Source organism: Panthera tigris, chromosome F3, assembly GCF_018350195.1.
Source record: "Panthera tigris isolate Pti1 chromosome F3, P.tigris_Pti1_mat1.1, whole genome shotgun sequence".
Classification (NCBI taxonomy): domain Eukaryota; kingdom Metazoa; phylum Chordata; class Mammalia; order Carnivora; family Felidae; genus Panthera; species Panthera tigris.
Genome location: NC_056678.1, coordinates 21,553,153 through 21,567,349, shown reverse-complemented (window position 1 = coordinate 21,567,349; position 14,197 = coordinate 21,553,153).

Below are 14,197 nucleotides of genomic sequence, written 5' to 3'. Positions count from 1 at the left end.
CAGCCACCTGGGGGCTTGTGGGGGGCGCTCCAGGCGTGTGGAGCTACATATGTGAGGACTGAACCTCCCGAATGGCCTCGGGGAGGAAGCCCACACCAGGAAAACATTTCTGAGGCGGCAGATTTAACTGGCCACAGTCAGTCCCCATTTGGACTGGCCGCCTGAGGGAGTCCAGAGGCCTTCCAGCAATCAAAGCTCCCAGGGGTCTCTTATAGGAGGGTACCAAAGCAGTCCAATTTGCTCCAGATCTGCCTTCAGCGGGAATATGGACATTCGTGTAGGTTAGGGCTTGGATTAGGCAGATGCCCTGTACTCTCACAGCCCACTTCCCTGACCCAGCCTCCCCAGACATTTGTCCCGTTCTAGGTCCCCCATTACCCTTACCTGCCGGCTTGTACACATTCAGGAACATGCTGTTAGGCCACGGAGGCCCGCTGGGGGTGGAGCTCAGGTGGGTCCTGAATCACCGGTGACAGCTTTAAACCGGCAACGGTCAGTCCACATTTGGGCTGGCAGCGTATTGGGGCCCCCAGCTTCTCCAGAAATCGAGGCTCCCAGGTGCCTCTTATTGGCGTGTACCCCGGCCAGTCTGCTGGGTCAGATGCTGGCAAGACAGTGCAATTTCCTCCGGCTCTACCTTCGGGGGGAATATGCGCCTTTGTGTAGGATGAGGCTTGAAATGAGGCAGGTGCCATCACTTCAAATCACCTGCTCCTGTGATTCAGCCTCTCCCTACATCCCTTTTTCCAGGTTCCTGGCTCCTTTCACCTGCGCTGCTCCAGCATGCGCAGTCTACATTCTGCCAGCCAGCCTTTGGCTGCTGGGGCATGTTAGGACCTCAGGCTGGTCCCCAAAACCTGCATAGCCTCCAGGGTGGAGAGTTGCCCACGCCCCAAAAATCTTTCTGAGGCATCAGCATTAAGCTGCTATCAGTCCCAGTGGACAGGCTCCCCTGGTGAGGTCCCAAGCTTCTCCATCAGGCAAGGCTCCCATGTGTCTGTTATTAAAGAGTATTTTTGAGACAGGGAAGCCAAGGGACCCCATGAAAGAAAAAGGTGCTTTTCACCCTTTGCTTTTTTTTTCTGCCTGCTCCTATTCTTGCTAGGATCTGCATCCCCACCATACACAGGCTTTAATGCGTGGAACAAATATTTTCCTTGTATGGGACAAAGCGTTAATGTTATCTTTGGAGTCTTCCAGCACAATAATTTCTAACCCACTGGCACTAGACATCTCAACACCGAGACCCCTGGCTTCAAGGAATAAGTGACCTTGTCCTTGTTCTAACCTTGCTCTAACTGGATGCTTGAAACAACACATACACCAGACCCCAAAGATGAAACTCATGCTCCTTCCTTTTCCAAGGCTCCTGGATGGTCCATCTGTATCTGCCCTCCCTGTATCTTCTTCAATAAACTCTGCCTTCACCTCCTACTGGCTCATGTTTGATTTCCATCCTGCAGGACCCCCTCTGGGTCCTCAGACCAGCCTGTCAGCATCACTCTGACCATCCCATGCTGGTAACGTAGTTTTCTGTAGCTCTGTGGTCAGGGGAGTATGCTTATTTGTGTAGGTAAAGCTTGGAACTAGGCAAACCCCAAGTACCCCCTCGAGGCCTTTCCTGTGAGCTGACCTCACCCAGCATTGCCCTACTCCAGGTCCCTGGCTACGCTGAGCTGCCCAGCCCGCTCATGTACACTATGCACCAATAAGCTGGCCTTGGGCAGGCCCAGTCCTCCAAGCCTGTATAACATGGGCCAGGCCCCCTGTGTAGCCTTGCCACCTACGGATCCCACCTTCTGAAAACCGCTCTGAGGCAGCAGCTGCAAAGGGTCATCAGTCATGAGAACAGAATGCCTGATGGGCCGCTGTGCAATCAAGGCCTGCAGGTGTCTCTTACTGAGTACACCCTGGCCAGCCCTCCCATCCAGCCTTGGCAAGGCAGTCCAGATTCTTCCCCTGTGCCTTCTACGGGAATATGCGCATTTATATAGGTTAAGGCTTGCAATTAGATACCACGTAGCCCCAAAAGCTCACTCCTGTGAGCTCACCTCCCCAGACACTTGCCCTGTTCCAGGTCCCTGGCTACTTTGATCTGCATGGCTCAGCGTGTACCCCTTCAGCTGCCTTCGAGCAGTCAGGGGCCCTCCAGGCCTGTGCAGCCAGGGTCGATCCCTAAATACTGCACTGACTTAAGAATGGAGGGAGCCACCCATTGAAAATTGCTCTGAGCCATCAGTTGAAATGGGCAACAGTCAGTCCCCAGTAGACCGGCTACCTGATGAGGTCCCAGGTTTCTCTTGTAGAGGATACCACAACCAGCTTGCCCAGTTTAGCCCTATCTGTAAACCAACCGGTATCTTCTAATCTTTAATCCGTAAAAATAGAGTCAATGCCTTGCTTTCCAGTATTACCTGCCGTGTCTATTTTAGCTTGTTTTGATATCTTGAAAAATTCATACATTGGCTCCTGTACTAGGAGATGATCTCCCACTTTTCTCATTGAAACTCATAAACTAAATTTACCCTTGGCTAAGGAGCGCGTACCTGAACCAAAAAGCATATTTTGGACTTGGGAAGCAGGAGCCTGAGTAACACTGCAATAAGGCAGAGCTGGCAAGAAGACATAATGCTTGCCACCATTGGTCCATTGCAATGGCAGCCTTCTTTCCCCTGCACCCAAACTTGGCCTCAGCATTATCAACACAAAGCTCCAGCAGATCAGATTATAAGCCATTTAAATGTATGTCCCATCCGGTCATAAAAGAAAGAAGCAGCACCCTGACTTCCAAACACAGGGCATTTTGCTTTGTTTCTACTAAAAAATTAAATGAGGCCGCCTGGGTGGCTCTGTCGGTTAAGTGTCCTGCACCGGGTTTCAGCTCAGGTCATGATCTCATGGTTTCATGGGTTGTAGCCCCACATGAGGCTCCATGCTGGCGGGGCAGAGCCTGCTTGGGATTCTCTCTCTCTCTCTCTCTCTCTCTCTCTCTCTCTCTCTGCTCCTCCTCTGCTCACACTCTGTCTCTCTCAAAGTAATTAAATAAACTTTAAAAAAATGAAATAAATGGGCTTGGCCAATATTCATGTCAAATTTCTTGGCATTCCCCTTCTCCTTTATGCAGCCGTGATTGCTTCTCCATTTGCTTCTTATGGATGTCGACGAATGTGCCTTATTCCAATTAGCTGTCTTGTGTTACCAAAACTAAATCTTTTTTTCTCAGTCGACTGATGCTTGGTCAGTTCCAAAAAGAGCAAGTGTATAGAAGTGGCCTGTGTCATTAATGATGGGACAGGAAACTGCCCTCATTTAACAATACATTCAAGAGCCAAAGAGCTAAAAGCAAAGAACATAGAATTGAATAGTCATTCCCAAGATCTGCAATAGGTTTGCAGCAACATAATTTTTTAATACATAAATTCACCACTAGAAGATGTTACATACTTCAAATAAATTGCAACCCACTGAAGCCTCCATACTGTGAAAACTGGCTGATGAGGAAGAGAGGTGCTATGAATGATTTACTTACTGTGGGAATTACACTTTTAAATAGTATATAATAAAAATGATGTCAAGTCTGAAATTGCAATCTGGGTAACTGAATGGTTGATACAGAAGCTGACAAAGATTCTTGACCAAACTTTAGTTAGGCTCCTCAGCCTTTTCGTAGGCTCATCTATGCACTTTCTTATAAAATACAGCTTTAGCAAGAACCTTTCTAAGTCAGTTTAATCTGGAACCCCCACCCTCATATCTGATCTGGCTCCCTCCAGGGGATGTCTGATCACCCCAGCCTGTCTTCGGCAAGAATCCTGTTAGGACAGTTTAACCAGAACCGCCCCCCCTCCAACCCTGATGTTTCCTCTTAGTAGTTATGCATCCACCGACCTCCACCCTGCCTCTTGTCTATAAATTTCTCCCTGCCCCGTGCTGTATTCAGAGTTGAGCTCTCCCCCCCCACCGCACCCCCCCACTGTAAAATCCCACTGCAATGTTCCCTACACCTATCGGGAGGGTCCTGAATAAAGTCTGCCTTACCATCCTTAACAAGTGTCACTGAATATTTTTTTCTTTAACAAAGTCCCTTCATCAAGCTACATGAAGAAAGGATACAAGCTACTGAATGACCCTTCGCTACTTTATGAAAAGGAAACAGAGTGGACAGATCCCGTTTTGTACAGGTGCTGGGCACTCCTTACTGAGAAATCCACCCACATGGGATATGACTCTAGGGCCTGGCAAAGCCTGCATACCCACAAACACTAAAATCGAGACACGGTCTTTTTTGACCTGTAGTCTGACACTTTGCAGGTTCCCTAATTTTCTAATATCAATACAGATCAATATTTGAGATGAACCATCAATGTAGTAATGTCTTGTATTGTCGTGTTAACCTAAGATGCCATTTTAGGTTCTCATTTTGAGTTAACATCCCTCTGTAACTCCAAACACATAAGAATAATAGATAAAATATTTCAAGGGAACTTTAAAAATATAGAGCCAGGCTCAAAAACAAAAAAAGCATCTTTGAGGATCAGAAACAAAATAAAAACCAGGTGGTGAGATGGGCTGAAACCACATGGATGTTGCATCCAGTCAGGCAGGGGCTGCTGGACACTTGAACACGAGTGTTCCCGGCAAGGCACCCAAGTTCAGTTACATAAGCAAGACGGCTATTGGCAACCCCTGCCAAATTGGTGGTGTTACACTGCAAATATTCAGTAATTACTTCGTTTCCAGGAGCCTTTTAAAAAACATCTAGTTTGAATGCTAGTACAGAAGTATGCTACAAGTCAGTTTCATAATCTCTTCTATTTTTTCCACATTTTTATTTGAATTCTAGTTAGTTAACACGTTTGGTTTCAGGTGTAGAGTTTACTGATTCATCACGTCCATATAACACACGGCGCCCATCCCAACAAGTGCCCTCCTTAATCCCCATCACCCATTTAGCCCAGCCCCCACCCACCTCCCTCCAGCAACCCTCAGTTTGTTCTCTATAGTGAAAAGACTTCTGGTTTGCTTCCCTCTCTTTTTTTTCCCCTTCCCCTATGTTCATCTGTTTTAGTTCTTAAATTCCACATAGTTTAATAATCTCTTCTGTGTCATGTAGTTTGTCTTTGGCTGAACAAGGTCAATATGAATGCGCCCCACTAGCTTTCTGCTTATCGACAGTAATTTTATTACATGATGTGGGGCTATAATTACTCACCAGACACATTACTAAATAATGTGAACAGTAATCATATGCTTCTGGTTACTGAATTCCCATGTTGGTTCTATTGTCAATGATAATGGCATGACACTTTACCCAAAAATCTCTCTTGGGGTGCCTGGGTTGCTCAGTCGGTTGAGCATCCGACTCTTGATTTTGGCTCAGGTCATGATCCCAGGGTCATGGAATCGAACCCCATGTCAGGCTCTGTGCTGAGTGTAGTGCCTGCTTAAGATTTTCTCTGTCTCTGTCCCTCTCCCCTGCTTGCACACGATTGTGCTCATTCTCTCTCTTTCTCTCTCTCTAAAAAAAAAAATAGTGGGATGACTTGTTCAGGTCCATATATAGAGGAAGGATGAGAACTTGTAGATTTATGTTGCTTAGTGTTTCAATTAGCTCTCCATACACCAACCCCACCTGTAAGCATCAACTCAAAGGAATCTTCAGTCATCCAGAGAAAACAACCATACTAAAAAGCAAAAGCAAACAACTTTATTTTACAGGAGGGAAGAGTGTGCAGCTGTATTGGGGGAAAATTAGCACATAACCTTTTGCTTACCATTTTCACTCAGTTTTCTTTTTCATCCTCTGATGCCCAGTGATCTTGGAATCACAGGCTCTATCGAATGCGTACAGCAGATGCCTACGGGAGGAGTAGAAATGCCCTTGTGGAAAACACACACGCACACGCCAACACACACACAACTATGCATTGTCATTTGCAATTTGCTCTAACTTGACATTTTTTAAATATTGAAAAGTGGAGTGAGCACTGGTTGCTTTGGTCTGGAGTGATGCAGATAATTGAAAATGGCCTCGTGGGCTGTGGCTACGTGGTGAGGGAATCAGTCTCGCCGCACACGCCTGCCCGGATTGGTTATCCCACTGCAATGCTGTCCGTGGCCGCCCTGCCCAGGCATACCAAGTCCACATTCTTCTCCTCCTCAAAGAGGTCACGGGCTGGCCACGTTCTGGCCTCCTGGCCACAGCCAAGGCAATGCAGTGCCAGGGCTTTGGCTGTCAGCTGTGTGGGGTACAGACACAAATGCCTGCGTGACCGAGGTGTGCTACATACGGTCCAGCACCTGTACACGCAATTATTTTTGTAGATGCACAAAGCCGTGGCAAGACCTGCATCTTGTCCTCCCGGTGGCCACTCCTGGGGTTTCTTCATTTAGTCCAGTTAGTGCCTGTGGGTCCAGTGTCTAAGAAACTGACACTCAAGTGGGAATTATACCCCTCCTTTTTAAAAAAATATTTATTTTTGAGATAGAGAGTGCAAGAGGAGGAGGGGCAGAGAGAGAGGGAGGGAGAGAATCCTGAGCGAGCTCCCCACTGTCAGCACAAAGTCTGACGCGGGGCCAGAACCCACCAACCATGAGACCATGACCTGAGCCGAAATCAAGAGTTGGAGGCTTAACCAACTGACCCACCCAGGAGCCCAACCCCTTTTATATTTGAAGTGCCTTCTGCCTACATTTCTGTAGCTCAGACATCTTCCTTTTGCAGAGAAGCAGCAGGGGCTTGGGTTTTCTGAAAGGACTGAGAAGACAAAGGCCCTTGCCTTTGAACCTGTGCAGGTGATTGACTCCATAACAGTTACCAAACACTAGCGGGGTGGGCGGGGTCTGCCAAGGCTGGCTCTGCTGTGTGATGAACACCTCCGACTCCAGGACTGTCTGGTTAGTCTTCAAAACTGGGCATTTTTGTTTCCTGTCAGATAGTTTCTGTGAAGTGCACTGAGGTGGGAATAGATGTGACGGCCTGTGACAGTCTTCTAGAGCCTAGGACTCCATGATCCTAATGGCCAGGAGCAAGTCTTATAGCCTATCTTCTTTCTCCTCTTGGCTCTTTAATTCACCACATTGTCTATGTCTGCTTTCCCAAGGCTCTCGCCTTTCACCTAGCACGTCCTCAGAATATCTGCACCCATCCCTGGCTGAATTTCAATCTGTCTTCACTGCCTACAAATCACCTTGATCAATGGTTTCTTGCCCCCACTGACCTAGAACTCATCTGTTACAAACCTAATGCTTGTGTCCCCCCCAAATTCATATGTTGAAATTCTAACCCCCAATGAGATGGTTTTAGAAGGTGGAGCCTTTGGGAAGTAATTAGGTCATGAGGGTGGACCGCTCATGAATGGGATAGTTTCCTTATAAAAGACACTTTGGAGATCTCTCTTGTCCCTTCCACCATGTGAGATGGCTCTCTATGATCTGAGAAGCAGGGCCTCAGCAGACACGAAATCTGCTGGTGTCTTGACCTTGGACTTCCCAGCCTCCAGAACTGTGAAAAAGAATTGTTTAAGCCACACATCCTATGGTAATTTGTTACAGCTGCCTGAACTGACCTAGACACCGTGCTTGGTAATCTCACTCTTCCTCTCTAAGCTGAGGACAGAATCCGGCCGGAGAGAAGTGCTGAGGCTAATATCAACTTCCTAAAGTCATTGTGCCACACTTCATGGGCTGATGAACCCTTGTCTCTGCCCCTGCCAGTCTGAGACCACCAGACTTACTCTCCTATTACATGTTTTAGTCCAGGACAAGCAAATCCCTGGAAGGTTTTTACCTGTGAAAATGTGCATTCATTCTCTGTCCCAGAGTAGAAACCCCTTGAGGGCAGGTGTGCACTTTTCATTTCTATTTCTCTAACACCTAGACAATGTTTATCCCCTGGCGTCAGGTTCCCCAACAAATGTTAGTTGAATGAACAGTTGTGCCTGCGTTAGCCCTACTCACTAATGGCTATTTTTCAAAATCTGTGCTCTTTTGGCTTTTCCGCACATGTCAGCTCACAAGCTCTTTGGCTCACCCTTGGAATCGGAGTTGGGTCACACGGTTGAAGTTGTGGACACAGCCGCAGAGGGAACCAAGGGAATGACAGTTTCTGGCCACTTAACTGAATATGTAACAAATGCAACATACAGAAAGTTACACCTGAGTCAGATTTCTGACAACCAAGTTATTTTTTCTTTACCGAAATGTTCTGACTTCTGTCCCTGGGACAACCTCTGAGAGCTGGAAAGGCAAGTGGAACCCAGATTCCAGGGACAAGGATAGGGGTGAGGAGCCTCCAGGTGCCCAGGTCCAGCTCATGGGTCAACCAGTGGTCACATCCTCTCAATGACCTCCCACAACACTTGAATAACTAATAGGTTCTTTACACTTTGACTGTAAGATTCTTTGCCTAGAACCCTCTAAGTCAAGAGGCTGTAGGGAAAGGAGGGCATGAAATACTACAAAGAAATGACTTAAGTGGTCATATAGTCAAAACCCTTCACTTTACAGATGGGAAAACTGAGGGACTAAGTGAGGGACTAAGTGAAGACCATGTGGTTGTCACTGCAAAACTGAGACCAGGGGGTGTCAGGGTGGCTTAGATCAACTTCAGCTCAAGTCATGATCTCACAGCTTTTGAGTTCAAGCCCCGCATTGGGTTCTGTGTTGACAGCTCAGAGCCTGGAGCCTGTTTCAGATTCTGTCTCTCTCTCTCTCTCTCTCTCTCTCTCTCTCTCTCTGCCTCTGCTCCGCTTGCACTCTCTCTCTCAAAAATAAACATTTAAAAAATGGTTAAAACAAAGCAAAACAAACAAACAAACTGAGGCCAGAACCTAACTCCTGAGCCTTAGGCCACTGTTCATTCTGTTGTGGAGAAACCTAGCAAGTGAACTAGAGAAGCCCAGTATTGCACAGAACCTACTGTGATATCACAGACATAGATTGGGGGGGGGGGCAAGAGGAGGGTAAAAATGTAGAGCTTTGGGGCACCTGGGTGGCTCAGTCAGTTAAGCGTCGGACTCGATATCGGCTCAGGTCATGATCTCACAGTTTGTGAGATCCTGCTTAGGATTCTCTGTCTCCATCTCTCCCTCCTCTCTCTCCCTCTCCCAAAATAAATAAATAATTTTTTTAAAGTAGAGCTTTGCATTCAGAGTTAAATTGCCATCGACTTTCAAAAGGGAAAACCTCCAGTTACAAGATAAATAAGTCATGAGGATCTGATGTACAGCATGGTAACAACACCGTGTTATGTATCAGAAAGTTGCCAGGAGAAAGTAGATCTTAAAAAGCTCATCACTACACAACACTAACAAATTTATAACTATATGTGGTGATGGACGTTAATTAAATGTATTGTGGTGATCATTTTGCAATATATACAGATGTCCAATCATTAGGTCGTAGACCTAAAACGAATACAATGCTCTAGATCATTTATATATCTACTTTTTTAAGTTAAATAAGTAAGTAAAAGAAACTACTGTTGAACTCTCCTGTGATATGAAAAAGTGCTGTTTGCCTCAGTTTGCAGCTTTATCAGCATTCTGGACTTGTCTCAGAGTACGCCCCATCCGCACCCCCAAATTTGTCATGCTTAGTGTCTAAAGCACTGAGAGGGGCAGGACCAGCAGCCTGGCAGAGGCCTGAAGGAGGAGGGGCTGAAGGACACCCTGGAAGGGAGGCTTCCCTCTGGTGTTCGCTTGGTCCTCCTACCCACGAGATTCACAGTATTATCCTCCTCCGTCACCAGCTCACTCTTCTGCTCCCCGTGTCCCCAGAGCCACAATAGCCCTCCAGGCGCCAGCCAAGGTGTGTGGGCAGCAGGTAGGGCCGCTTCAGCGCTTCCAGAAGCCCGAGGGCCTCTGCGGGGTCGGGAGCAGATGAGGCCGGCTGGGCAGAGCTTCGGGCAGGGGAGGCAGTGCAGTCTCTACGAGGTAGGCTCTGGTTTGTACACGTGCTTGCTTGTTCCCCACGCTCCTGCCTAAGGGCAAAGCCACTGTGGCCACTGCTGTGGCAGGAGACTTCCAAGTCCTGAGAAACGGCCATGGCTCTGTGTGTCTGCAGCCTTGCCCAGACCACTCAGAGAACTTCAAGGAGCAGCAGGGCTCCCGTTTCAACGCCAAGGCCTTTAAGAGGCTACGGTGGGTGCCACTCCATCCAGGTCAGTCTGGGACTCTTGAAAAATGTGCATCTGAGAAAAGCCAAGCCTTGAGCTGCACATGGGAGCCTTTAGAGTCCTACTTGTTCACAGCTGGCTATCAAAGCAAGAGGCATGGGGGCAGGGGGGTTGCATGAGCTGATTTCGGGAAGCGTCACACTGGAAGAACCAATAAATGACCAGCTCCTTTCGTCAGGGTTGGTCCTGGCTGCTGAGTAAATCCCAAAATAGATGGAGCTTAGCGAGGAGGTGATGGAGAAACCGGAAGACTCAGATGTTACCAAAGAAGCGCAGCCTCGAATGGTCCAGACTTTGTGCTCTGGATCCAGGAGCAGATGAAGAAGACTGTCACAGCTCTGAGAATGGTCCAAGGGGTGCTCCCCACCAGGAAGCCTAGGGCCTTGCTCAGATTCCCCAGCTACTTACTTTGTTGCAAACTGGCGGTGGGATCATGTTTTCCAGGGAGGCAGCCTATAACCTCATTAAATCCCTGCCATCATCATGTGGTTTGGGCTAAATAAAGCCCAGTATTTCACCTTCTCAAGTGTTGGAACTAAATAAATGCCACTTAAAAGACACATATAAAGGGGAAGGGGGGGCATTCTTCTCTCCCTGAACTCGAATTTGTCTAGTCCTCTTGTATTTATGGTATTATTCTATTTCTTTCTCTCCCCTTCTGAATACACCTGACTTTTTAAAAACATTAAGAATGGCCTAATGAAAGGGAGAAACACATCCTGCTTCCTTTAGCAGACTCTGGCTGACTGCAAAGCGTGTGCACAACACTGCACCAGGTGCCGGGGCTCATGCGGTGGTGAATCCAGCCCTCCAGGAACATTCTGTCTGCCAAGGAAATAGAGGGCACCCCAAGTATCAGTGCTCTAACCTAGAATGCTCTTCTGGCTGTCCAGAAAACAGGACAGCTTACTGCAAGTGTCGACAGAGGAGTAAAACACTGAATCATGGAAAAGGTTCGAAGGACAGGGGAAATTTGCACTGGTGGAGATGGGAGTGTGGGGCGGGAGTTGCAACTGAAAAGTCGTTCCAGGTGGGATGAACAGGATCTAGAAAATTCCTGGTGTTGTTGTTTTACCTTTTTGGTGGGGAAGGCACGGACCCTTTTTGGATACCCAATACACACGCATTTATGTTGAATCCCAGTGGGTTCATAAACCCCATGCACATTCAAACATGTGCATGGTTGGGTCCTGGGGGAAGTCTGGCAATGCTAGTGTGCTCCTTCCCTGCTCCCTTTCCCTCCCCTCTCCGTGGCTAGTGCTCCACCCGCTGTGGACCGTGAGACACATGAAGGGGACAGGTGGCTGCTCAGCAGAGCAGGCCCCCAAGGTCTGCTGCCAGGAAGGATAGTGAGGGTGCCCTCATGCACGGCTACTGCCTGGGGATCCCCAAGTGGTCCGCATGAGGCCCCTGCTGTCCATCCAGTTGGCTGGCACAGCCCAGGACCTGAGCGTGCTGGCAGCCACCCATTGCACCTACTCTTACAGCTGGTTCATTCTCTCCACTGTCCAAAGTCTCTTCCTTTTCGTCTTAAAATATGCTGCCTGCCCAGGCCTCCCCCACTTTTCCGGCCGGATAGGCTGCAAAACTACTTTCCAACACATGTATCTTTGGAGTTTCCTTGAAGACGCGTTTTGTTTAGGAGATTCCATAGTGGGGGCAGGGAAGAGAGGATCCCTCATCACCCTGCCTTCCTACCGCTTTATTTAGCCTCAGACTTCCGGCAGGAAGGGCACCGGGAGGCCCCCCTGGAAGCATCGTTTTCATGCAGAGATAAAACATAGCTGTTAAAAATAATTGAATCATGCATGGTTACAGAGTTTCCGTTTAGGGTGGCAGAAAGCTTCGGAAACAGTGGTGATGGTCGCACAAGCTTGGTAAAGTAATTAATGCCGCTGAATCGTCCACCTCAAAATGGTTAAAATTGTAAATCTTATGTTATATATGTATTATGATACGAACCGCTGTTGGCTGACATTGTTTTCCCTGTCGTCTTCCCGTCGTTGGCCTGGTGGAGAGAAAACTGCTTCCCACTCAAAGCCGAGAAGGCCCTTTGCCTGCGGAGGGTCCCTTGGGAGGCCCCACGGCAGCCAGCCGTGTTCCAGCCCCAAAAGTGGAGGGATTCAAACGTGGCAGCATCTTACAAGGCTCACGACGGGCCCAGGCGGCCAGCCAACCCAGCGTCTCTTCCCGTGGAGACCAGAGCACAGACTTCCCCCGGGGCCCCGCCCACAGCCGCTGCGCGCGCACCTGCATGCAACTACCCAGCATGCACTATTCTCGGGCACGGTCCTGGTGTACTCTAACTCAGGGGGAAAAAACTCGTTTCAAAATGCGGATTCACAAAATTCACAATAATACAACCAGGCAGACCCTGAAGTTGCGTGTCTGCTCCCATCTCATCGATTCCCCATTCCCTCCCAAAGGAAACCAGTTTTATTAGTTTTTGATGTATCCTTCCAATGCCTATCTCAGGGACTTCTTCTGTTACCATTTTCTCCCTTATTTAAAGTGTTGAATTCTTAATTTTTCTCTCTTGAGTTCCTCCTCATTTATTGTCACTCGTACCTAACTCCTCCTGGGACGGCGGTACTCGGGGGCCGGGAGGGGTGAGAGGGAGGTAGAGGCAGGAGGAGGGTGAGGGTGCCGGTAAGACCCTTGGAATGCAGGGACCTGGGGTTTGCTGACCTCTGATTGTCGTGGATCCCTTCGGTCAGGCTCTATACCTAAGGAAAAAGAATCCAGAGGACATTGTAAAGAGGGTCAGGCCTCCGCTAGAATTCCAAGATGGTTAATTAGACTCAGCACACAAATCCTCTAAGGGCAGAGGTCTTTTTTTTTTTTTTTTTTTTTTTTTAGAAATAAGGATGTTGTTGGGCAGAAAACTGTGGCCCAAGGCAAAACCCAACCCAGGAGCATAGGTAGATATCAGATGGGTTGAAGTGGATGCAGGAGCCGGCAGGCCAGCACTGGAGCACAGCGTTCCTCCAGGTGCTCCGGGGCCTGGGGCCAGGGCCCGATGAGCCACGTCGTCTTCTGCGGAGACCTGGAAGGGAAGGTGATGTCAAATGTCCAGTGTGATCCAGCCACCAAGTCTCTGGACTTTTACCCCTGTGAAGACTGGAACTGTTCTGCCCACTGGGTGGGAGCCAGTCAGTCAGGGGGAGAGGGCTGCCTCACCTACCCTCCTCTCTTAGCTGTGGCTGGGTTCCTTGGTGGTGGTGGTGATGTGTGTGTATGTAGAACAGGGGTGGGCATTGATAACAGAATACAGAGGAAGTGGGATAGTCAAGGGCTTTCCTGGAGGCCTGGGCAAAGCCTCCCACAGGGACCAGCCACCCTTGGTAAAGGACTTCGTGGGAAGTGACCTCACCTGGCGTTGTGGGGGCAGTCCTCTGGAATAAGGGGTGACTTCTGCCTTGGTTGGAACATCCTGGCTGGATGTTCGTATCCTAAGCTTTAGGCAGACTTCAGGGCTGCCCAACAAGTGGGCTAAGAAGCAGAACGTATTATCTATAAGAACATACATGACAAGTGGGTTTATCCTGAATGTATCTGAATATGCTTGTTGGACAATAATTTCACTTATGTGGAGAATGTTGACCTTTTCATAGCCTGCATGTGGCTACTTTCAATGATCTTGCCTTTTGGAGATTGGGAACAGGAAGGTGGAAAGGCCATCCTCCACTCCGCTTCTGTCCCTCTACCCAGGACTCTGTCCTGCCTGAGGATTCCTGCCTGAAGAAGAGTTAAAGAGACAGCTCCCTGGGTTTGAGTTACGGCCTCCTCAACTGTGGGTAACAGTACAAACTGGTCACCTGGAGAAGGCCTCTCCCTTTGCTTGGGCCTGTATGTTTGGGGGAGAGTACAGAGGGCTTTGTGAGGAGGGTCAGGCGTCTGTTTAACCTTGACTTGCTTACTTAGATCCAGAACACAAATCATTGGGGCACCTGGGTGGCTCAGTTGGTTAAGCATCCAACTCTTAATTTCGGCTCAGGTCATGATCCCAGGGTTCTGGGA